Source organism: Oryzias latipes, chromosome 5, assembly GCF_053564925.1.
Source record: "Oryzias latipes strain Hd-rR chromosome 5, Olatipes_Hd-rR_3.1".
Classification (NCBI taxonomy): domain Eukaryota; kingdom Metazoa; phylum Chordata; class Actinopteri; order Beloniformes; family Adrianichthyidae; genus Oryzias; species Oryzias latipes.
Window position 1 is genome coordinate 26,951,247 of NC_136241.1, and position 23,079 is coordinate 26,974,325.

A 23,079-nucleotide genomic window follows, 5' to 3' on the forward strand; every position below is an offset into this window, starting at 1 on the left:
ACCCGACCCCCCGACCAACGGAGCCCCCCACCGCACCCGCCAGGCACCGGAAGCCCCGACCCCCACCCCAAACCACGGCAGAAGGGCAAGGAGCAGCGACGACCAAGCCCTCCACCCCCTAAGTCATGGAGTCAACCACAGGAGACCAGAGAGACTGAATTCTTTCAAAGTTACTTGAGCTTTGGGCTGACATTTTTTCCAAGCTGATATGATCAAACAGCAGATTTCTGTGTTGACTTATGTTTATATTTTTCTTGTTTTTCCAATTTGTTAAAATAGTTTTTTTGGCAATACAAAGAGTTATGAAAATGATAGATGCTAATCCTTCTTCTATATCGATGGCACTCATGTCACCAAGCACACAAAGTGACGGTGAGGCAGTGATTGAAACCTTAAGCCAGACTGATAAATCGGCACATACCTGCTGCCAGAGAGCCTGGACAGGAGTGCAGAACCACAGTGCGTGCATGTAGCTGTCGGGTAGATTATTATCACAGTGCTCGCAAATGTCTGAGTTACTGAGACCCATCTTGAACATCCTCTGTCCAGTGTAGTAAATTCTGTGAAGAGTTTTGAGATGGATTAGCTGCAGATTTGGACTTTTTGTCAGTTTAAAGGTGTTTAGACAGAGTTCTGACCAGAAGCTTTCATCTGTGCTGATGCTCAAATCTGCATCCCATTTTTTTGTTGGAAGGGCAATATTGTTATCTAAATTACATAAAAGTTTGTATATTTTGGAGAGAGTTCTATTCATTGAAAAATTAATCAGAGTGGTAACTACATCTGGTAGCTTTAAATCGTCGTCTTTAATTTTATACTTTTTAGTAATTATTGATTTAAGTTGCTGATATTCCAAGAAGTTATTTATTCCATGTTTGTCTTGAAGTTCCTGGGGGGTTATGAATCTTCTATCAATAATTAAGTGCTCTAGTTGTTTTATGCCCCCTGCTTGCCAAGCTGGGAAGTGAATCATTTTTTTGTTAATAAGGATGTCCGGGTTGTTCCAGATGGGTGTCATTTTGCACGGTTGAATTGATGATTTTGATATTTTGAGAAATTCCCACCAGGCTGTTAAGGTGGCATTTATATTAATGCTTTTGAAACAATCCTGTTTTTTAACTGTTTGGCTAATAAATGGTAGCTGTGACAGGTTGATCTTTCCACATAACACCTGTTCCAAGTCTAACCATGAGTTGGTTTCTGGATTATTTTTTAACCATTTTAAGATATATTGTAATCTATTTGCAAGAAAGTATTTGTGGAAATTAGGTAGTTCTAATCCTCCACAGCTTTTTGCAGATTTTAAAGTTTTTAGACTAATTCTTGCAGGTTTGTTGTTCCATAGAAAGCTTGATATGGATGAGTCTAATGTTTTGAACCATTTTAAAGGTTGATTTTTGATAGACAACCAAATAGGATCAGAATTTATTTATTTTTTATTTATAGGAGCAACATTTGCTACTGTGTTTTTTGTTTTATTTATAATTATTATATTTTATTATTAAAGTCAATGACAATAAAGCAGACAGTAGGTCTACTTCTAGGCCAACATGCACAGTAAAAGGAGTACCGGTAATCCCAAAGATCCACGTCCAGTAATGGATGGGAACGGACCAATGAACCTATCCTGCTTCTAATGATTCACTTTGAGATTATCTGCCATCGGAAGCCATTATTCCTGACCCCCCACTTGTTTTGAGGGGAAGGTGATGTCTAATGCTATATGTTCACAGCGGGCATGTATGGCGCGTTTAAGAACATGCTGAACGGAGGTTTTTGTTCGTGCCTATGATGGTCTCACAGGTCTGTCGCTACCCGATACTAAGGCGCATGTCCACCACATATAGTTGGAAGAGGCTTGTTGAGAAATGATGAAGCGGTGAAAAACTCGTCCACTTGTGTTGAAGAAAATCTCAACATGAAAACATAAACTTTTGGAAAACTTGTTTTGAAAACACAAACTTGGTCTGTAATTTGAGGTAGATTTAGACCAGGGATAGGAAACTCCAGGCCTCAAGGGCTGGTGTGTCTGCGTGATTTCCATGATATCCAAACCCTACTCCTGAGTGATTACCTGGTTCAGGTGTGTCCAGCTAATTAGAAGATGCCAGAGCAGGGTACATTGGAAAACATGCAGGAATGGGGCCCTCAAGGCCTGGAGTTTTCCATCCCTGGTTTAGACATAAAAGACTGGACAGAGTTCATTACCCACTATAAACTGGTGCTGAAAAAAAAGACATCAAAAGTGAAACATACAGAGGGAAAGATGTGAGGAGGAGGAATTTTGCAGCACAGAAGGAAGAAGATAGAGGTGGACAAAATTATCTGCATTTTCTATTTTCAAAATGAAATTTGTTTATCTTTTGCTTCAGTTCTTCCTCTGTTCTAAATTGAAATGTGTCACTTTAACTTTTCCTTTCTGTCAATGATGAAAACTTTTATTTCACATCTTATGTATTACGATGTATTCACCAGATTTATGGACCGATAAAACAAAACAACAAAAAACTACTTCCTGCCAAGGATTTAGGAATTTCTCATAGAAAGTATTGCCGGCCTCTCACCACTTTCTCGGTTGGCTGTTTGTTTGATCGTTGCAAACAGCTTCTTTTTAGGCTAGAGTAGCTCTCATAACGACGTTTTGCACAAATTTGTCTTGGGTTTTGAAAAGTGAATCCATTTCCCTCTAAATTTGAATAAATGTTGAATTCACAGAGGGCACCTGAAAAATACACAACTCGTGTCAGAGGCTTAAAGTGTCATCCAGGAGTCTATAGAAAATGCCATTCATCCTTTTAAACGCTTCATCTTGGTCAAGGTCGCAAAGAAGTGAGGTCTATTTCCAGCTGTCAGTGTACAAGATGGTGCACTCTGTGAATGAATGGATCAGTTCATCAAAGGGTGGAACAAATACACACACAACCATGCATACTCATGCTCTCCCTAATAGACAATTTAGAAACCCCAGTCAATTTGAAATGTGTCTATTTGAACTGGGGGGAGGGAGTCCAGGGAGAAAGCCCTCATGTACACACCAGAATAACATTCAAATTGTATAACCTGCCAAGTGAAAGTTTCTTTTAATTTTTTACTACAAAACACTGCTTATTATCCAGATGCTTAAATAATTTAACTGAAATTCCCGATAAACTTCTATCCATGATCCTCTTTTTTCTGGCAGTAGAATAAACTTAAAGTTGTTCTATCTAAATAAAAAACATGTGTGTAGTCATAACCATTAGTCAAGGTGAAGCCCACACAGATTACAGCTTGGTCAGAAACCAACTACCTGCAGCATAAACATAAAAATGACTTCTCATTTTTCAGGTCAGGTGTCTCCTTCAGGGTGCAACGCACCCCTGCAGAGAAAAAAGGAAAACTTTACCACAAATTGTGTTTTAAATGATTAGATAAACACTGAAAGTCACTTTAAAAAAAATTGTATTTAGTGTTTTGTTTCTATTAGCGTCTGTGTACGATTTGTTGTAACCATTATTTTCCAAACTATTGTTGTGTGTTTTTTTTTTTTTGCCAATCTGCCTTGTGGCTTTGAGTCTTGTGGATTATGTGGCTACTTCGTTTGGCTTCTTGTTGGCTGCTATAATCAACTTTAGGGTTTAGTTTTTATTCTGTCACTGGATTCGCTGAACATGTGAACTGAGGGCAACTTTGTTGTTGGCTGCAGATACAGATGTTTATGTTGCTGTTGTTCTGGTGACAGCAAAATTAACAGACCATCAAAGCTGTAGGCCTTAGTAACACTGTTTGTGCATGCATGTGTGTGGGCTTGTGTGTGTATCTGTGTCTGGGGTCCTATGATCGACTTAAGACCTGACAGAGTGCGTTTGCCCAGTTCTACCTTGGATACCTACATAAAGTATTGTAATCTGCTCAGGATAAAACTTGAATCAATTTACAGTTGAAAAAACTCTTTGTCACATGCACCATTTGGGGAGATTGATGTATGGTGCTGTGGGTTTTTGAGTTGTGCGGACCATAGAGGGTTGTAAGAGGAGTGGTTGCGTCTCAAGAGGAGCTCAGGTGTGTTTCACAGTTCCCTCATCATGAAAATGGAACCTATGATTGTCGTGCATGTGGTAAATTTATTGTAAGGTACTTTTAAGAATGAGTTTCAGTCTATTGCTCATCGAGCAGTTTACAACAAGGCCACCTGCGTACTCCGTACAGGTTAGACCATTTTTTGCCTGCAAACAGCTCGCATCAGCCTATGAGGGCAGCTATGACTGAAGCTACGTTCACACTGGGCGTTATGACGCGCGCTGAAGAATGGGCTAAAAGTGCATTCTTGAATGCGCGTTAAGCATATGGTGTTCACACTGGACTGTTGCTACCTAATACTTGGACGTCTCCCCCATCTACAGTTAAAAGAGGCTTGGTGAAAAATATCGAAGTGGTGCAAGTCTCTTGAGTCTTTTATGAATCAATAGGGACACCATCCGTATGTCACTGTCAAGTCTAAGTTCTTTGATTGGACAAAGTTTGACCTGGTTCAACTTTCAATGGACAGCTTTCTCTGAACATAGAGCCTGAAAACTGACTTAAAAACATGTGTGAACTCAAGACTTTCGACCACGGAAGCCCAAAACCCGCATAGACGCCTGTCTACATAGATTTTTCCCTGAAAGAGGCCTATTGAACGCATGTTAGTGAGACCAGTGTGAACGTAGCTGTAGGCCTAAAGCCTTTTGGCCTTTGAATTAATTTATTATCAAATTCACGTTTTATTACTACGACAGAGTTTTAGGGTCAGTTTACAAAACAAATTTTTTAACAGGGCCAGTTTACAAAAACAAATTGTTTTTAAATACAAAAGTTTTTTTGTAATTACAATTTTTAATTTACAATTTACAAGAAAGAAAGTCATAACTGTTAAATAACGAGATTTTAAGCAGTAAATTTACGAGATAAAAACTCCAGAAAACCAGAAAAAAGTCATAGATTAACAAGGAAAAACACCAACGTTTTCCGTTTATCTTTTTTTTTTTTTTTTTTTTTTTTTCTTTTAACTTGTCCTGTCCAACAGCTAGGCAGACAGATGAGAGCTGAGGGCCTCTTGGGTTGGACATGTTTTACTTTAACAAGATGGGTTATTAATCTTCAGACAAACCAATGGTATGTCTGAATAAACCCCTTTTGTAATTGAGGCCAAACTTTATTAATTTCAAACATGTCTGAAAATCTTTGGTGTTGGACCGGACGGAAAAGGAAAGAGGGGAAGAAGAGAGAGGGACGTTAGAGAGAGGGGGGGTAGGGGGTGATAATAGGAGGGGAAGGGGGATAAGACCATGAAGCAGCATAAAGCAACAAGTTTACTGGTTGTTAATCATTATGGTAAGGTTCAAATGTAAAAAAAAACAAAAAAAAAAAGGGCGGAGCCTGTCCACACACACACTCAAATGTTATAAACACACCTGTTAGTTGCAAAAATGTCCACCTGTCGACATGTACACAAAACAGATAGTGTTCACACGCATACTTATGCCTTAAAACCAACTAGTGTGAAATATTTCAGTCATTCAGTCTGTTGAGCTAACACCTGTGCTCAGGTGAGTGTTTATGTTCTTCTAAAATGGATGGTGGAACGTGAAAAGAAGGAGGGAGAGTGCCCAGCCATCCCCACCCCAAGACCCCCACCGCACCAGCAGCGGCAACCGGATTCCCCCCAACGCCACACGGGAACCGGCAGGGAACAACCGCCGCCCGGGCGACCAAGCCCGCCACCCAGAGCCAGAGAGCAGGGAGGCACGGAGGGAAAGAGGGCGCCGCCCCAGCCCAACCAGGAGAGCAGCCCCCCCGCCGCGCCGGGAGAACCCAACGCAGGGCCCCACCGGAGAAGGACGCCCACAGCCCCAGACGAGCACCCCACCACCACCCAGGAGTTCCGGGCATCCCCCCGCCCCAACCCCAGGTACGGGCCAGGACCCCCCAAGGGAGACCCACTCCGCACTCCAGGCAGCCACCCGCCCGGCCCACGGTTGGTCCAGGGAGGAGCGAGGCAGGGGCCCGCCGCCCCAGCCCAGAAGGGGGGAACCCCGGGGAAAAAAGAGGGCCCACAAGGGGTGTTGTAAATATGGCCCGACCAGGCTCGGCCACAGTTGGAAATTTGGCGGGGCCCAGCACTCAGGAGCAAGGACCAGAACCCACCCCCCAGGGACACGAACACCCCCGGCTCAGATGTAATGTGAACCCCCCCACCGCGCGGAGAGAGCACCGCCGGGCCCAGGAAGCCAGCACCCCGGGGACACAGCCGCCGTTGCAAAGGGGCCCGTACCCCCCACCAGGGAAGAGGCAGGGGACAGATGGTCCTAGGTCCCACCTTCCTTGCAAAATGTGTGTGCGTGTATGTGTGTTTGAGAGAGTGTGTGTGTGCATGTGTGTGTGTTTATGTTGGGATGTATATATTGAGGGGGGAGGGGTGTGTGTACTAAGGGGGGTGCGGTTAAAATTGGAGGGTAGGGCACTAAGGGGACGTCTCCTGATTACTCACAGTGACGTCCCCTCACCCTCCCCACCAAGGGGCCCTAAATGTCTAAGGTGCGGTTAAAATTGGCGGGTAGGGTGCTAGGAGGACATCCGCTGCTTGCTGGCAGTGATGTCCAAGCACCCCCCCTACCAAGGGCCCTACATGTCTAAGGTGCAAATAAAACCGAAAGAGGGGGGGGCCACTCCATACGGCAACCACAGGAGGGGGGTCACTGCCTAGTAAACCCCCGTTTTCCGTTTATCTGAGCCTAGCTTGAAGATAAAATGTGGAGCCTTTTGTGAAGCTTTATATCCGGATAGGTTTAAAAAACAAAGAGATTCATCATGTTTATTTTACCTTTAGAGTGATTGTAAAAAAATGAAAGAGATTGCAGCAAGACTCAGCAAATTAAAAGAAATATAGCTGGCGTATTCAATGGTGATTTTGTCTACGTTATATGGGAATACAGAAAAGTAGAAACTGGCAAGTGAACATATTCCGAGATGTGTCAGACGAAGATAAAAACACTAAGAGCTCATAGTTCTTTGATAAACGGATGTTTTGACAGACCAGCTTGCTTCTTTGCACTTGCACACACTTGTTAACCCACACTTTCAGCACACATTTAAGGTCATATTCACACACAATCCTGACAGTTCTGAATGTGCAGTGCCAGCAGCAGCAGGTTTTCCAGCTGCCCTCTGCTCCGGGGTGCAGCGACTCTTTATCGGCTGTAGGTTGAGGAAAATTCTGCTGCAAAGGATAGAAAAGATTTGGGCCGGCTTTCTCTAAATGCTGTTATTGTGCTTGCAGGTGCCCGTGTGGGCGTTCTCTCACTTTGAGTGTTTAGGAGGGGTTTTTGGAATAATGTTGAGAAATACTTTAAAGTTGAAAAATATGGCTGTTCCTCCTTCTACATTGCAACATTGTTAAGGTGTGGTACTATATATATAGGAAAGCTTAAGGGAGTAAACGAGATACTTGCAGATTGTGGATTTTCATTTTCCAAGAGTTTTTAAAAATATAATCTTGTTAAAAAATGTTCCATCATAAATTTTAACAGTTTATATGTACAACTCACCAAGCATAAAGGAGATTCACTCAGAGTGATATATCTCTCACAAGACATTTTCTGTGCTTTTGTTTAATTTCTTTTAATTGTTTTAATAGTAAGACATACAGACTGATTGAGAAAGTTCTCAAGCTACAGACACATGTGATGCCCATTCAGGAAAGCGGTAATTGCAGGTTCTTGAATGCATGTTTAGTCTGGACACACTGGACAAGCAGAACATAGGCTTCTTCTTCTTCTTTATTTATCTTTTTACCGTTTACTAGGGCATGTCCACCACCTACAGTTGGAAGAGGCTTGGTGTAAAATGTTGAAGCGGTGTAAATCTTGCTCAAGGCTTTTTCTCTCACAGCTCCATTCCGATATATGAAAGACACAGTGTCATAATTTCAGTCGGACACAAACCACAATTATTAATTTCTCCACCAGGATCAGTTGGCACTTCCACGAATTAAAAGGGATGCTATACATCTGTCATTACCAAATCAGAGTCCCTGATTGGTCAAAGTTCGACCTGGTTTAACTTGCAATGCTCTTTCAGTGGCAGTACATTTTATACGCATGAACATGAAGGTTTTAGGGTGTATTTTGACTGAAATACTATTTGTCCTAGACCCAGTCTGCTTAATTAGGCACAAATTATGGAAGTACTGTGCTTTTGGTTGATTTAAACTTAAAGTTTTAAACATCTGTATCACTGTCAGGCTCAGTGGAGGAATGCTGCAGGTCAGTTACTGGCTAAGAATACAGCTAAGAAGGTACAAAGAAAAGGGTTCATGACATGCAGCTTGCCAGGAAAACAGGGAGAAGCTATTTGTATCACGTTAAAAGGTGTTTTGTTGAGCCTGCATTCCTCTGACCACATTTCAATGAGTTGCTGTGTCTCATCGTTGTGGTGTTATGGTATTGTTTTAAGAGAATTTTGTTAAGGAACTAAAACTAGTTTTTAGGATGACATCACAGCAGCGCCTGTTATGCGTAACGAGACACAGAAAAGCATGTTAGAAGCATTTTCAGCTGTGTTAAAATAAACATTCTAACAATTAAACAGTTGGACCCTTTTTTTCTGTTTGATATCAGGATAATCGTTGCTTTATATTTGCCAGCTGCTCATTTGTTGCTTCATTTCTACTCTGTGTATATCGGCTATGGTGGCTGTTTTGGTCCAGCTGTTCCGTTCCGGGAACGGATTCTATTTGGACTGAGGAATTTCAGAGAGAACCGAAGCTCAGTCCGATTGGAAACAAACTGAGACCACCTCCAAAGACGGATCACGGACCAGGGTCCGCTTGGGTGTATTCAGACTGAAAATGTTTTCCTGATTATCAGGGGGAAACGAACACTGGTAGAATTTAAGCGGGCTAAATGTGTCAAGTCTAAAAACACCCTTAAACGCAGAAGCTCAAAACACACATGTAAGCGCGTTTGCATAGACTTTTCGTTGGAAGTATTCACTTGAACGCTCATTGCCGAGGGCGGTGTGAACATAGCTTCAGGCTTTGGTAGGGTCTTTATCTGTGTTCCGTTGCACCTTCTCTCTTTACATGTTTTGTGTACTCTGTTGGTGTGATTTGGACTTCAGGGCCAATGTAAAAATCTGTACACAGACAGCTCACCCCCAAACTGAGTTCAGCACACCAAAAGCAAAAATTGCCTAGTGTGATTGTTTGTTTAGGAGAAGAAAAAGAGAAGAACCAAGTATAAAATTCTCAAAGGAGAGTTTATCATTCATAAAACGATGAATAAAAATGATACAAACATATTGAAAAAGGTCAAACATTGTTGTCCATTTACAGCCAAATCCAGCCTTTCTATTGGATCGATGTCTGTTTGTGTTCATGGAGGTTATGTCTTTATTAGCTCGCTGGCTTCTCCTATGACGCCAGGTTCATTTAAATGACACCATGACAGATCACGTCTTTGGCTCAAGCACCCTCTTTCCATTCAATTTATTCATTCAGTGGTAAGAATTGCGGTGTGCTCTCCCTGGAGCATCTTTTTTTTACTCCTCACACAAACCCTCAGAATCGTGCACACTCACTCTAACACGCTTTCTCAGAACTTGTCAAATAGAGCAGGAAGACTTCATTATCCTCCACTCCGATCTATGTTGGCCATGACAGGTTCATCCACCGGACACTCCACGATCGATACAGTTGACAGTAAAGCATATGTGTGTGTGTGTGAGTGTGATTAATGTGGGCTGAGCAAACCATGATGTGGATAAGAAAGTGATGAGCTGAGGTGTCAAAAGCCCACAGTCTCTTTCTATTACAATTTATCCAACTCCTGTTGCTTCACCTACCTCTCCTTTACACAAAGACCTTCCCACTCGCAAGATTTTATTTCAGTTCCTGTCAGCTCAACCTTCCACAATAAGAGCATTTTAGGGCATGAAAGGGTCTTAAATTGTTTCGATGGTTAGTTAATGAACGTAAAATAAGATGTGGATAGTTTTGAAGGAACAAAAAATAACGAAGAGTTGAACCTTCACTGGCCAGCTGCATTAAGCAGTTGAACAAATCTAGTGAAAACATACCAGCGTTTGGATTTAAAATTTCACCTGGAGTTCTGTTGGATACTGAATGTTTGTATGAATACCTTTTGTTTGTAGCCATTTAAAAATATATATATATTTTTTCAAATTTATTAAATAAAAAGACAAGTTTTAGACCAGACAAACAGAAAGAGTTGTGAGATAGATGTGGAGAGTTAAGAAAACATGAGGAGCAGAAAAAAAAAGGATGAAGTGGGGACGGAGAAGAGGGTAAAATACAAGGAGAAAGACTAAAAAAAATGCCTCCATCATAATAGACAACTAAAGTTGTTTGAGGCTTACAAATGTGTTAAAAACTGTTTACAGGAGGGCTGCTTTTTTTGTGCTCAGCCACACATCTACGCGCTCAAATACCCCAAAAAACATAAACAAGCACACGAATAACCATGTTCTGCACAAACACACATGCATTCCACACAGACAACTATAGTAATATGCATAAAAAAAGCAGCATCCCAAGACATAAAGGCTTACATATTTCAAACATTGGCATGCTTGTGTTGAGATGAACAGGCAAGTGTGTTCGGGAGAGTGTGTGTTTGTCAGAAAGTATCATGACGTAACTGAGGGTAGGAGGTCGAAGCCCAGACACAGATCCAACAGCAGGCACAGTGGCAGTACAGGGTCCCCCAAACCCCCCATAAAGAAGGAGCCTGAGAGCTTACACTCTTTCAGATGACCCGGTTCCAGTCAAACAGAGACATTACTGAAGATACAACTGGAAAACAAGAGGGAGCATGAACAGCATGAGCCCCAGCATCGACAAAGACTGAGCTTCTGGAAGCTTGTGGTCCACTAAAATCCAAACTAGCGCCAGGTGAGATGCCAGCCATTGCTCAAGAGTCCTTAGTTTCCACCCTATAGCCTCCAGGGGTATAAGACCACCCCAAAGCCAATCTAGACTGACCACCACCAGGCCCTATGGGAATTCCAGTTGAGGCAGAGGCAAAGGCATTGACTGTTTATAAAAACGATCCCTCCCCCTCTCCAAGACTCCAAGAAGGCAAAATTCCATTGACTTCTAATGAGAAGTAAACGGTTATTACTCAGTCATTCTATTTGTCAGAATACCATTCTTGCTCTGATACTTTTTCTTAACAAATTCTTGCTAATCTTATTTATTTTCCATAATGTTTTTTCTTTATTGCAAGTTATTCAAGTTATAAACTGACCTACCAGATTCCTTGTTAAATGTGTGTGGTACCCGCTGGCCCCCACTTTAAACACTTTGTTTGACTGACAGATTCTCCTGAGCTCGCTTTCATTTGAAGGGGTGTGGGCTTTGAGCAAGCTCACTTCTGATTGGTGACTGTGGTTACCATAGAAACTGTGAGTTGGACCACTCAGACCAATCACTGGCAACTTCTGTATTGCAGAAAAATGGTGACTGAAATGGCTTCATTATGCTGGAGCTGAAGTAAGGCATTTTCTATGGGTGATATCACATGTGATCTGTCCAGTTCTCTCTTAAACACTTAATGGGAAAGGGCCAGCCCCCACCCCCTTGCTATTGTCGTCCTCACAACAGGAAGAAAGAAGGGCAAAATTGCAGGTTCCAGTTGCCAAGGTGATGGTAGAAATGCAGGGTGGCCCAGCACACAAACTAGACCAAATACCCAAAACTGCCCAACAAAGGGCACAACCACCACTCCAGATTAGATGCAATATAATTCCTAATTCATGAATCACAAGGATCACGTTCCTTATGTAGAGAGTGGCCACTGGACTCAAAGAGTCAATGTACTTGTAACACAACTACCAACCCATTACCTGTCGTTAGCCCCTCTAACAGGGGTGGGGTGAAAGATACATGACCTCTGTTGGAGGGCCTACCGACAGGTGGGGTAGGATACAGAAAATTATGGACGTTCTTTCTTATGGGGCGTGGGTATAGTGTTGTGGAATTCAAAGTGTTTGTATTAAAATGTGTAATTACAATTTGGTGGGTACGGGTTTGCATGGACAACTTCCGTTGCCCAATCACTCTCCTGTTAAAGCACCACGTATCTACTTTGTTATAATGATCTTTAAGATTTTTTAGTATGCTGTAGATCAGTGAGTTGAGCACTGATTGAGTGACTGAGTTGAGTTCTGTTTTTCATGGGTGCTGAACACTGGCGTCAACCCATAACCACCAAGAGCGATGCAGGGTTAAGTGTCTTGCCCAAGGACATTTCGACAAATGGGGGGAACATGCGATATTCCGAAGCACACTAATGCAATTGAGTTAAACAAGGACTGTAATTATCAAGTTCTAGATTTTGTTTTGTGAGGAAGTTAAATATCCAGTTGGAGACATGAGCAGAGCTGGAAAAAAGAATGAGAAAATAAACCATAACTGCAGTTTGAAGGTCAAGGTATTTAACTAGCTTTAACTTTACAGTTAGTAAGCTTGTCAGGAATCAAAAATGATGTTGAGGATTAAAGAAGATGGTTTTGTGGAGTAAAGAATCAATGTTTTGCTAAACAAATGTTTTTGCAATCTAAGCCAGACATGACGTCATTTAACCATCACCTTTTGACTATATTGAAAGGCAAAAATAAAACAGACAAACATTTTGCAGACAAGAATAAATAAATTCTGTTTTCAATCTATGAGAAAAAAATACTGAATGGATTATTTTATGTGATGAAAACCTTTTTTTGTGTTTTTTTAAGTATACATATTTTTATTTATTGAATGTTATTAATTCGAAGAAAAAAAAGGTTTACAGGTCTTACAATGAAACTGACTAAAGCATCTACATAAAGCGTACATTTCACCAGAATGTGCCCTAAACTAGCTGACACGATGCTAAACAAAGTCGCGGTTCTAAATGAGAAAGTCAACGTTTCTGCTACTATCAGCAGCTCCATACTCTAGATCTGATTACACCTTCAGCTAGTCTTTGAACTACTCCATTGCCCTCTCGATGACCGTCCGCCATTCTGTAATTGGCTGTACAAGCTCCCACGAGACAGCGGCGTGGCGCAACCCAGAACAGCTGGTGCTGGCTTATGGTGGTGTTAGCACTCCTCTGCAGATGGTCTTTGAAAATATGCATCTTAATAAACACACAAGGTGAAGGAAAACATGTTCTGTAAAGGGGCTGGATCTTTGGTGGACCATAATGTCTTCATGTTGGGTAGCTGCAGAAAAGTTCTCCCAAATCATCTATTCTAAGTTTGCAGCGGCTGGTCGAGTCTGCACAGTCACAGCAGGGTTGACTGTTTTCCAACAAATAAAACAACAGTTAGTTGGCTTTTGTGCTGCATTTGGGATGGATTGCAGCATTAACTCTGCAGGTTATGATTCAGGAACAGCCCAAAACTTGTTGTCGCAGGAGTTTTGTGTTTTGATGAAAAGAGAATAAAACTCATGATGGCGTCTTGTTTGTGTCTCCACATCTTTTCAGTACAAATGGACCAGCAAGAAAAGCTGTCAAACAATTACAGCTGTCACACACAGTGAACTGAAAGTGGTAAATCTCAGAGAAAAGGATTCTGACTGCTTTCAGGAGACTGAGTGTCTGACATGTGGGACAAATAAGGTTTTCACAAGTGGTGTTACGCTAAGATGACTTGTGGATTCCTTATTTAAGAGGCGTTAGACCTTGGATTCAACGGTTACCTGAGGCAAAAAACAGAATAATTTTTGAGAGCCTTTTTTTTTTTTAAATTAAATGCAGATATTTGAGGAAAGATTCTTCTTTGAAAAAGTAAAATTAATCTTTTTTCTTTAAATGTGTCATTTTAAGCCACACCTCTAACAGCAGGCAAAAATTTTTAAAGGCTTACATGACATTACACCTAGTTTGCATTTATAAAGAAAAGCAAATCATTAAAAGAAAAAAAAAACAACAACAAATATTTATAATGAGCATTAAAAAGTTAATGAAAATATATAAAACTTTACAAAAAATCCTCATCCAAAAAGAAATAACACAATTTTGTATGTCTTTAATGCAATAAAGTAACATTTTGCACATTCACTAGAGGTGGGGGGAAGAATACATGTATTTATTCTCACCCCCATCTCTCTAAAACCTTCTCAGCAATACATTAATGACATTTGTTTTAATATATCCTTAAATAGGGGATAGTTTACAAGTCCATTTCCAATTATTCATATTTATATATTTTTTTGTTAAGGTTATCTACGTTTGGACTGTACCTTAAATCTATCTCTTCGCTGTTGCGCTGTTTGTGGAAGCACAGAAGGGTTTTCGGTTTTCTACAGTATCAGGAAAAATTAAGGTGAAATTCATCCTGACTGCCTTGTTGGGTGGAGCAGCTATGTAAAGCTGTTGAATCATCATGTGTCGGTGCAGGGTGTTATTTCTACAGGTGACGTTGTTTTGAAGTTGAATTATGAAATCTGGAGGGAAAATCTTCTATTTGAAACATTTCACGACTCATCCAAGTGGCTTCATCAGTCTGAAGGTTGTGGATGTTAACCTTTATAAAAGATGAAAAATGTCTCAAGAATGAAAACAATTTAACTTGTGTTTCTATTTATGAGATCAATTTACCTTAAATGCTCAAAGCAAGATATTTGTTTGCTATCTAGTAAACTTTAACTGTTGTACTTTTCCTGTAAACAGGAAATGGGCTGAATGTTGAATCACTTTGTCAACATTTATTGTGGGTTTGAATCTATTGTGTCACACAAAGGGTTGTGTTTGCAGCTGAAAACACAAAGCTTTTCAGGTGTCAAGGTAACTTGACTGAATATATTATTACGTTTTAAATATCAATATATTCTATAAGTAATTGCTTGAAAAGTGTGATTTGTGTTTTAATACCTTTAAATCTTTTATCATGTTACCAAAAAGAATAGCTGATGGCCTCCCTTTTGAACATTTAGGCCTCTTTCCAATGATGTTTTCCCACCTCTTAACCCTGTATAACCATTTGTATCATACTTGATACACGCATTTCTTATTTCCTGACCCTGTTTCGCCTTTGACTCCATTTGCCTGCCGCCTGCTCCGACTCTAGTCTGGATCCTGACTATTCTCGTTGTTTCTCTGATGCTCCCATGCTCGTTATTGACCCATGCCTGCCTGACCCTGATTTAGCTTTGTGCACTTTAAGCTGAGCTAATAAACCTGCTGCAATTGGAACGAGCCTTCTGCCTGTTTTGTGACACTTTGCTATGGGAGGTAATGCATCTAAAAGGTGTGAAAAAAAATGCTGATAAAAAGAACAGGGAAAAGGATTCTGGTTGAACATTAATGCATGTGACCCACTGATGCATTGGTTTGTTGATCCATGTGAAAACCAGGTCAGTAAACATACTTTTTAAATAAAGCATATACACATGTTAATTATGCCCAATAATAGCCCATTAATGCATGAAGAGTGAGTAAAAGGGAAGCAAAGAGATGCTCATTGCATCATGGGAGGTCTGTTAACAGCACCGGCTTATAGCCTAATAATCAGCATTGGAGTTCTGAAGCTGACCGCTCTAATGACTCTTTCAGCACTCAGCTCTGCTGGTGAAAGAGCTTTCAGACACGCTGACCCGCTCTCCGCTGCGCAACGCCGGACATTTTATAAGAAATCCTTCATGATCCTTTCAGCCTCACTCCAAAACTTTTCCCCACAATCTTTAAAAGAGCAGAAATATTAGTTTTGCACAACTTTGTGTCTTTTTCGCACATTTCGAACATGCACACACCATCCCGTACAAAATTGCATCGCTGAATAGAAAGCAATTACACCATCTCCAGCACTGATCCTAGACCAGTGCAATTAACACTCCTATTCCAGAAAGGTTATCGCTGTCAAAGAGCCAGCACACTGACAGGAACACACAAACAGACACAGACACACGTGCCGAAGCAAAGTTATTAGGCCTGCTGTGGGTGTGTAGCTGATAGGACCAGAGCCAGAAAGGTGTTGGGAAGAGTTAATGTGCAGACCTGTGACTTTACATAAAACCCAGTTTTAAGCCTGGAAATGCCACCTGTGAGCTGCGCCTCTCTTTCTGTCACAAACACGCCGCCATCTAACCCCACCTATTCTTGCTCCGTCCTCATCATCCACATCCTATTCTCTGTCTGTCGCTACGGCATCACATTCATTAATCTGTAATGAGATCTTTAAAAGATGACACCCTTCATCAACTTTGGCTTCCCTTTTGATGCTTTTTTGCTGAAACATCGTCTGCAGCTTTTTTCACGCTTCAGTGCAAAGAAAGAGGAGAGAACAAGTGTTGGCAGAGCACACATCTGAATTTTGAGCATAATTTCAAAAACTCGTGAGTGGCTGTATAATGCATGGATTAGAGATCTAAATACATACATTTGATTCCATGACTCCCACATAAACATTGGAAAAGGGACATTATGTGATGAATCCTCAGGAGCTCACTCACTTTGTGAACAAAGACCATATTCATTTGCATCTTCGTATCATCTGGACAGTTCTGCAAAGATGTCTTGTGTTTTGTGCGATCATTGACAGCCAACGTCTGAGTGATCGGCTCTGACCAAATGTACAGTGCAGCGTATTTTTAGTCGTTTATAAATAATTTTTTGTTCTGTAAGCATGTGTGTGTCAATCAGTCCTCAGTTTATTGCCCCGAGTCTGTTTGCAGTTTAGATAAAGTTGTACATCAGCCACTGAAACCAAAATTAAACTCATTCTTATCAAACTCATTCGTGAATTCCTACAGGTACATGATTTGAACCTGCTTTATTCCCGTTCTGGTTCCCAGGATTGCCGGAGTCTACCCAGCTATGTCAGGACGGAGGCAGGGTACACCCTGGGCAGTTCACCTGGCCAGCACAGGGCTAATGAAAATCAGTTTCTTTACATTTAGACACTTTAAAAAAACATTGTTCAAAAGAATCACTTCAGACAAACTTTGTTATATTTTTTGTGTTTTTCAAGATAGCTGGTGACTTTAAATTCTTCTAGCCCTTCAAGAGACTGGCGACCTGTTCAGGGTCACCCTGCCGTCGCCCAACAGTAGGTTGTTTGGCTCCAGCAACCCTGTAACGTGTTCAGCTGATTTTGAAAATGGATGGATGGACTAGACAGAGCGAGTACGGGGACTGTGTGGGGGGCTCCAAGAGTAAGTGGTTGGACCAGTACTAGGGTGGAAGAACTACCTGTAGTTGGAATGAAGTTTTTCTTGTAATAAACGTTCTGTTGGACTTAGTGGTGTTATTACTTTTCCAGAAAGGGAGAAAGGGGCAGAAGGGATCTGTAGCAAATAATCCTCAGGTAGATCAAAGAATTTAATCTAAAAGGCAATCCAGGCCTGATAGTAAAATTCATTTTATAAACGTGATTGCAAACAATAAAAACTTGATTAAGAACTTGATGTTTAGCCTTAATGAAGGCTAGACTGTGCAGAAGAACTACACAATCAACTTTACCTACTGACACGGACAGATCAGGACAAAGGTAAATAGCAGGAGCGAAGTCAGTGGAGCCTGGAGGACCAAAAAAACCTAGTAGCTAGCAGCCTGGTCCTGTGTAATCCTATAAAACCCTTCGTATCATATTTGATGCAAACAGACTCCAGTTTTTATCAAGAGCCCATCTCATTAACATGATCAAAACCTTCCTTAAATTAATCATATATAACATGGTCTATGTTTTCTGCCCTGTAGTTCTTCATCATTCCACTAGGGTAGTAGAAGGACTTTTCCTGCTCATTAAAATGGCTGCCTCCATGAAATCTGAAAAACAATTGATGGAAAAAGTTTAGCTAATTTTCAAAATTTTATTGTGAGAATACTTCTTCTAATGTTATTCATTTTTAAGAATGACTGCTTTCTTTATTGAAAGAATGCACAATTTGTTGATAATTAATTTTTTTTATATCATGGTCCGCGTAAATACTCGATTCTGATTGGCCGCTGGGTGTGATTAAAAAGTGATATTCCACAGGGATAATTCACACCTAAAATAGAAGTTCTGGTCCTGTAGCTTAAGTGTTCTATATCACTGCGCTGGCTTCTTTAAAACAAACTTTTGCTTCATCATCTGGACAAAAAATAAGTAGCAAGAGTTGAACTTTCTCTCTAAACTGATCCTTTATTTCACCTGTTGTCGATGACCAGCATAAATACCACTTTCCTTTGCTGCTGCAGTCGAGGTCGGTACCGGCTCAGCGGAAGAAGATAAAATTTAATATACTTGTGGATAACTATAACACATAAATGGACTGAAATGGCTTGCACCTATGAAATGATTTTATTTAGAAAGAAGATTGTGCTGTGATGTATCTTCTTTTTGTTTTATCCTCCAAAGTAAGTCAGTCAAAAAATTTAATTTGACCTTTAATTGTACTCTCTTAGAAAAAGTAAGTGTACTACAAGTATTCTTGGTAAGTTAGGCAATATACTTACGTTTACTTTTTATTTCCTATCTGTATATTGTGAACTTCAAATTTTCCAATTTAGTGCAAATAAGTGATAAGTTAGTATACTTCCTACACTATACATACACGGTCTGAGGTATACTTGCTCTTGTATACAAGTACACTTCATAAAAAAAACTCTCAAGTCTACCACTTTTTGGTAAAGGGCTGCTGTCATTTTGGACAGAATACAAGTCAATACATTCAGTGTTGGCAGAGCACAACAACTAAAAGTCTGTGGTTGATACTGACCAAAAAAGCTGGAATAAGTCTATTTTTGAAACAAAGTCCATGAGTTTTAGTTTTGTTGACAGTTGCTTCACCCCCATCAGGCTGAAAATTGATCAAATTAAGAACTTTCTGAGTTAAGGTATGAGAACCTGCCAGTGACTGTCATTCTTAAACAAGATTAGACAAAGTAAGTAATACAGTGACAGATTAGATTAACGCTTTGCTGGTTGATTTGTTTGTATACGCTAAAATCCTCCAGAAGGTTTGTTCGAAGTATAAGTGGCAAAAGACTTGGAGGCTGAACAGGAGTTAGAAGATTGCCATCCTCCCTGCAAGATTCCGAGTGTTTACGCTGCAGCTGCAGCTCCCTCCAGCTTCCTCAGAAATCATGAATAGAGCCTTGAACACATCAACTCCCTCCCTGCTGTTCCTCTCACCAGCAGCACATAATCAGCTCAATTCAACCAGTTCTTCTCTACAGTTCTCCTAATCACTCCTTCTGTCACTTTTTCATCAGTCTGGCATCTGCTCTCACACTGATATAGATTTCATGCTGCAGTGTGGGGTTTGTATGAAGACAGGACCAAGACGTGAGTCTCTTAAAGACAAAAAACTGAAAGCAACCTTCACTTGCTGCTGTTTGGGCATCTAAGAGAAAAAACTTTTTATTTTCTGTTAACAAACTGAGGGAAATATTGAAGTGAGAAGGAGAGCATGGAGAATTAGATAACGATTGGCACGGAGGATGACCCCTTCATTGTACCGACTGGAAATACCAGTAGCTGGAACGGAAAGGAGGCCTTTACCAGCTGAACTATCATTGACGTTTCTCCGCTTAAATGTTATATCAGTGTTAGTTCAAAGAATCTGTCTGGTTTTTCTGCAGAATCCACTGAACTCCTGACTCCGTTTGATCTGTGCTTTAAAAAAATACACTCAAAAAGTACACACCCCAGCTGTAAAACTTCAAATTTGTAATTCTGATAGTATTGAGAGTATTGAAAGGTATTCATGCATGTTTATGCTTGAATTATTGTATTGCATTCGAATAATCTTATATATCAAATTGCTCCTGTGTGGAAAAGTCATTCGTCATCAGTAAACTGTGAACTAATCACTAACAGACTTAAAACTGAATAAAAATAACTTTGCTTTCTAAGAGAAGAGGATATGTTTAAAACAACATCCTGCATAAAAAAGTGCAGCTTTAAACCCCCAAAGAACTCCAGTGAGAATCTTAATTCCCAACTATACAATGTTCAGAAATGCCCAACTGACTAAAATGACTCAGAACTCCGAGAGGACTTATGAAGGAAGTCATCAAAGGAGCAGAACAACATGAAAAGAAGCGTGGGCTTCTTTGATTTAGTAAAGGTCAGAGGTCATGAAAAAAATGAAAAATCAACAAGAGAGTTCAAGGAAAAAGACACTGTTGAGGAAAAAGAGTACAAAGTCTCGCTCCAGATTTGACAAGTAAAGGATTAAGCCTGACAAGTTACCAGTGAGCATTCACTGTCCATTAAAAAAAAACTTCTTAAAACTGATTTTAATCAAGAGGCTTCTGACCCAGCATTAGATTCTGCTCTGCTGGTGCTTTTTTTTTTTTTTTTTGTATCAATGTTTTTTGTTTTACTAATGTATTCATATTTTACCATCCTACTTTGAAATTGTTGTTTTTATTTCTTGTAGATTTTACTGTGGAGTGTCTTGTTTAGGCCAGTCCAATAATGTAGAGCATTCAGGCTATATGACCAGAACTTCTTTTTATAACATCACTTTTTAACTGGACACCCTGCACACAATCAGAATCAAATATTCACTAAGAAAAAGAAAATTCTAGATTTCATGTGTTCTAATGAGACAAAAGGGAACTTGCTGGACGGTTTGTATGTTAATACTGGAGTCAAACAATTACAGAACATCAAAGCAACAATCAGTATGATGGTGGTGGTGTGATGATGTAGTGCAGCTCCAGGACTAAGACAATTTGTTTTAGTCATTTGAAAAGCTCTCTGATTTTTTTAGTATAACATTAATCCAAACACAGGAGCATGAAGGTTATCTCTGAATAGATCATTAGTATCATTATATAGATCATATAAAGATAATTATTGTCTAGTCAAAAAATAAGTCTAGACCAAATTCTATACAAAGACATTCAACAGTCACTCATGCCTTTATTGTGGTCAAAATAAAGGAATTCTAGACAGTCTTTGCAGTCATTGCAAAACGTTTGTTTGAAGAAGATACTAAATACATCAAGAACCGGAAGAAAGGTGGCAGATTTGAAGTTCTTGTCTAAATACATGAAATACTTATGAAAAACAGCATTTTTTAATTCTTCTAGTCATTTCAAATTGTGTTTTAAGTTGTTAAAATGAAAAATAAATAAAAAATGAAACGTAAAAATTCCATTTATTTGAAATAAATCTTCAGGTGGTCAAGGCCAATACCTTTTTGCATCACTGCATGTGCGTTCTGACAATGTGTTTTTCAGAGTGTGTCCGTGTTCATGCGTGAAATAAACAGCTTTCCTTTTTGCCAGGCTGATTTCCACAGATGACAGAAATCCAATGAGTTGACAGACAGAAACATAAACACACTTTATGGGAGATTAATTCTGCCCCCTCTCTTGTATTGTTTAATCTCTTGTTTACCGTTTTTTTCCTCCTAGCCTGACTTGAGTATTGTCTGCGTCTCCTCGCATGTTGAAGCATTCTCAATTTCTGGAAAAATGAGAAGATGTAAAAGTGAAAAAAGGGATTAAAGGAGAGGTTGAAAGAGCAAAGATGGCAAGGCAGAATAATGAGGAAGATAGGTGTGTTATACACCCCACTAATTAGCCAGGGTCTTAACAAGTTCAAGGACGGTTTCAATTTAGTTGATAAAGATGAGAGGATGAGGGAGGAAAGGGGGAGATGGGGTAGTCCTTTTCCTACATCTTAATTATCCCCCTGGCTTTTGGCTGCTTGTGCCAAGGATGGGGTGGGGGGGTGTTGTAAGATGTTTGAGCGCCTCAACCGGGACAGATGGGGGTCGGAGGTTCGAGTTGAGGAGGGAAACTGGAGAGTTTCCATGGAGAACCCTGAGCGTCTTATCAGAGTTCAGCTGGGATCACTCAAAGCTTGCAGGGTCGAAGCTTTCCCTCTCAATTACCCCACAAACTGTACATGGGGCCCCAGCCCTGGAGGATCATGGGTAACAGAGTAGTTGAATACTACACACATGCATTTTAAGTGAGGTATTTCCATTCTACATGCTGACATTTAATGTGTAAAAGTTTCTACAGCTTAGCATGTAAAATGGCATATAATTATGAAAAAAATAATAAATATGAGATATAATTTTAATGTAATACTAATTTATTCATCTCGATTTTCTAAACCCGCTTAATTCCCTTCAGGGTCAATACTGGAGGCTATCCCAGCTACTGTTGGGCTAAGGCAGAGTACACCCCGAAATGGTCATCAGACTATTTACACAAACATATGCTAACATTAGTTTATATTTAACAATTTTATGACTCAGGTGCTCCTTTTTCAGTAGAATAAATGTTGTAAAGTTTTGATGCAGCTTTCATACAGTCTGTATGAAAGTCTTCAGTGTAAAACTCTTCGCTCCTCCATTGTTCTTGTAAACACTCTTATTTGCAGAATTACAGGGCATGAAGCAAAACTGAGCATTTCATGTGCTGGCCGTCCTGCTTTGTGTACAGGTTCCAGTACAGTGTGACATAAATCAGCACATCTTCCTTGTAACCTTTTTTTTTTTTCTCTTCGCCTGAAGCTTTGGGTAAACAAAGCAAATCTAATCTCATACATGAGGGGAATCTCATCAAAGAAAGACGTGCCCCCCCACAAAAATTACATTAGGTGAACTTCAGCAATGCTGAGGAGCAGAGCGTGAACGCACATGCCAAGTGTTGTGTCAGACATGGAGGCCTGTTCTGCATTTTTATGTTTAACTTAGGCTTTACAGACCCACTCCAAAGAAAAATGTTGGTGTTTTTATCATGTTGGAGGACATATATAGGGGAAAAGTAAGCTTAAAATTGCATTTCGGCGTATTTCTTTATTTAAAATGTAAAATGTAGTAAAAAATACAATTTAAAAAAAGAGCTTATTTGTGACATAAAAACTGTGCTGGTCAGGCCACAAACTCCTTGCTTCACTTCATTCTGATGCTTCCACTTGTAGACGACTAGAACCATAAACTCCTTTTCCGTTGTCCGAGCTGGCATCTGGCTCAAAACTGTATGGCTGGATAGCTCCAGTATTGCTCTCCATTTTTGTTGCACCAGTAATGTTAGATTGGTGGTGTGAGGGGCTGTCAGCTAGTGGTGGAGAGTGTGTAAACAAAGAGCTCTCAGCAACAGG

The 23,079-nt window shown here is 40.2% G+C and overlaps 1 protein-coding gene across 8 annotated transcripts in view; it reads left to right on the top strand.

Annotated features, from left to right (window-relative positions):
- epha8 (eph receptor A8) overlaps positions 1-23,079 on the top strand; it is a 128,995-nt gene that overhangs the window by 35,215 nt on the left and 70,701 nt on the right. The gene's annotated exons all lie outside the window — the stretch shown is intronic.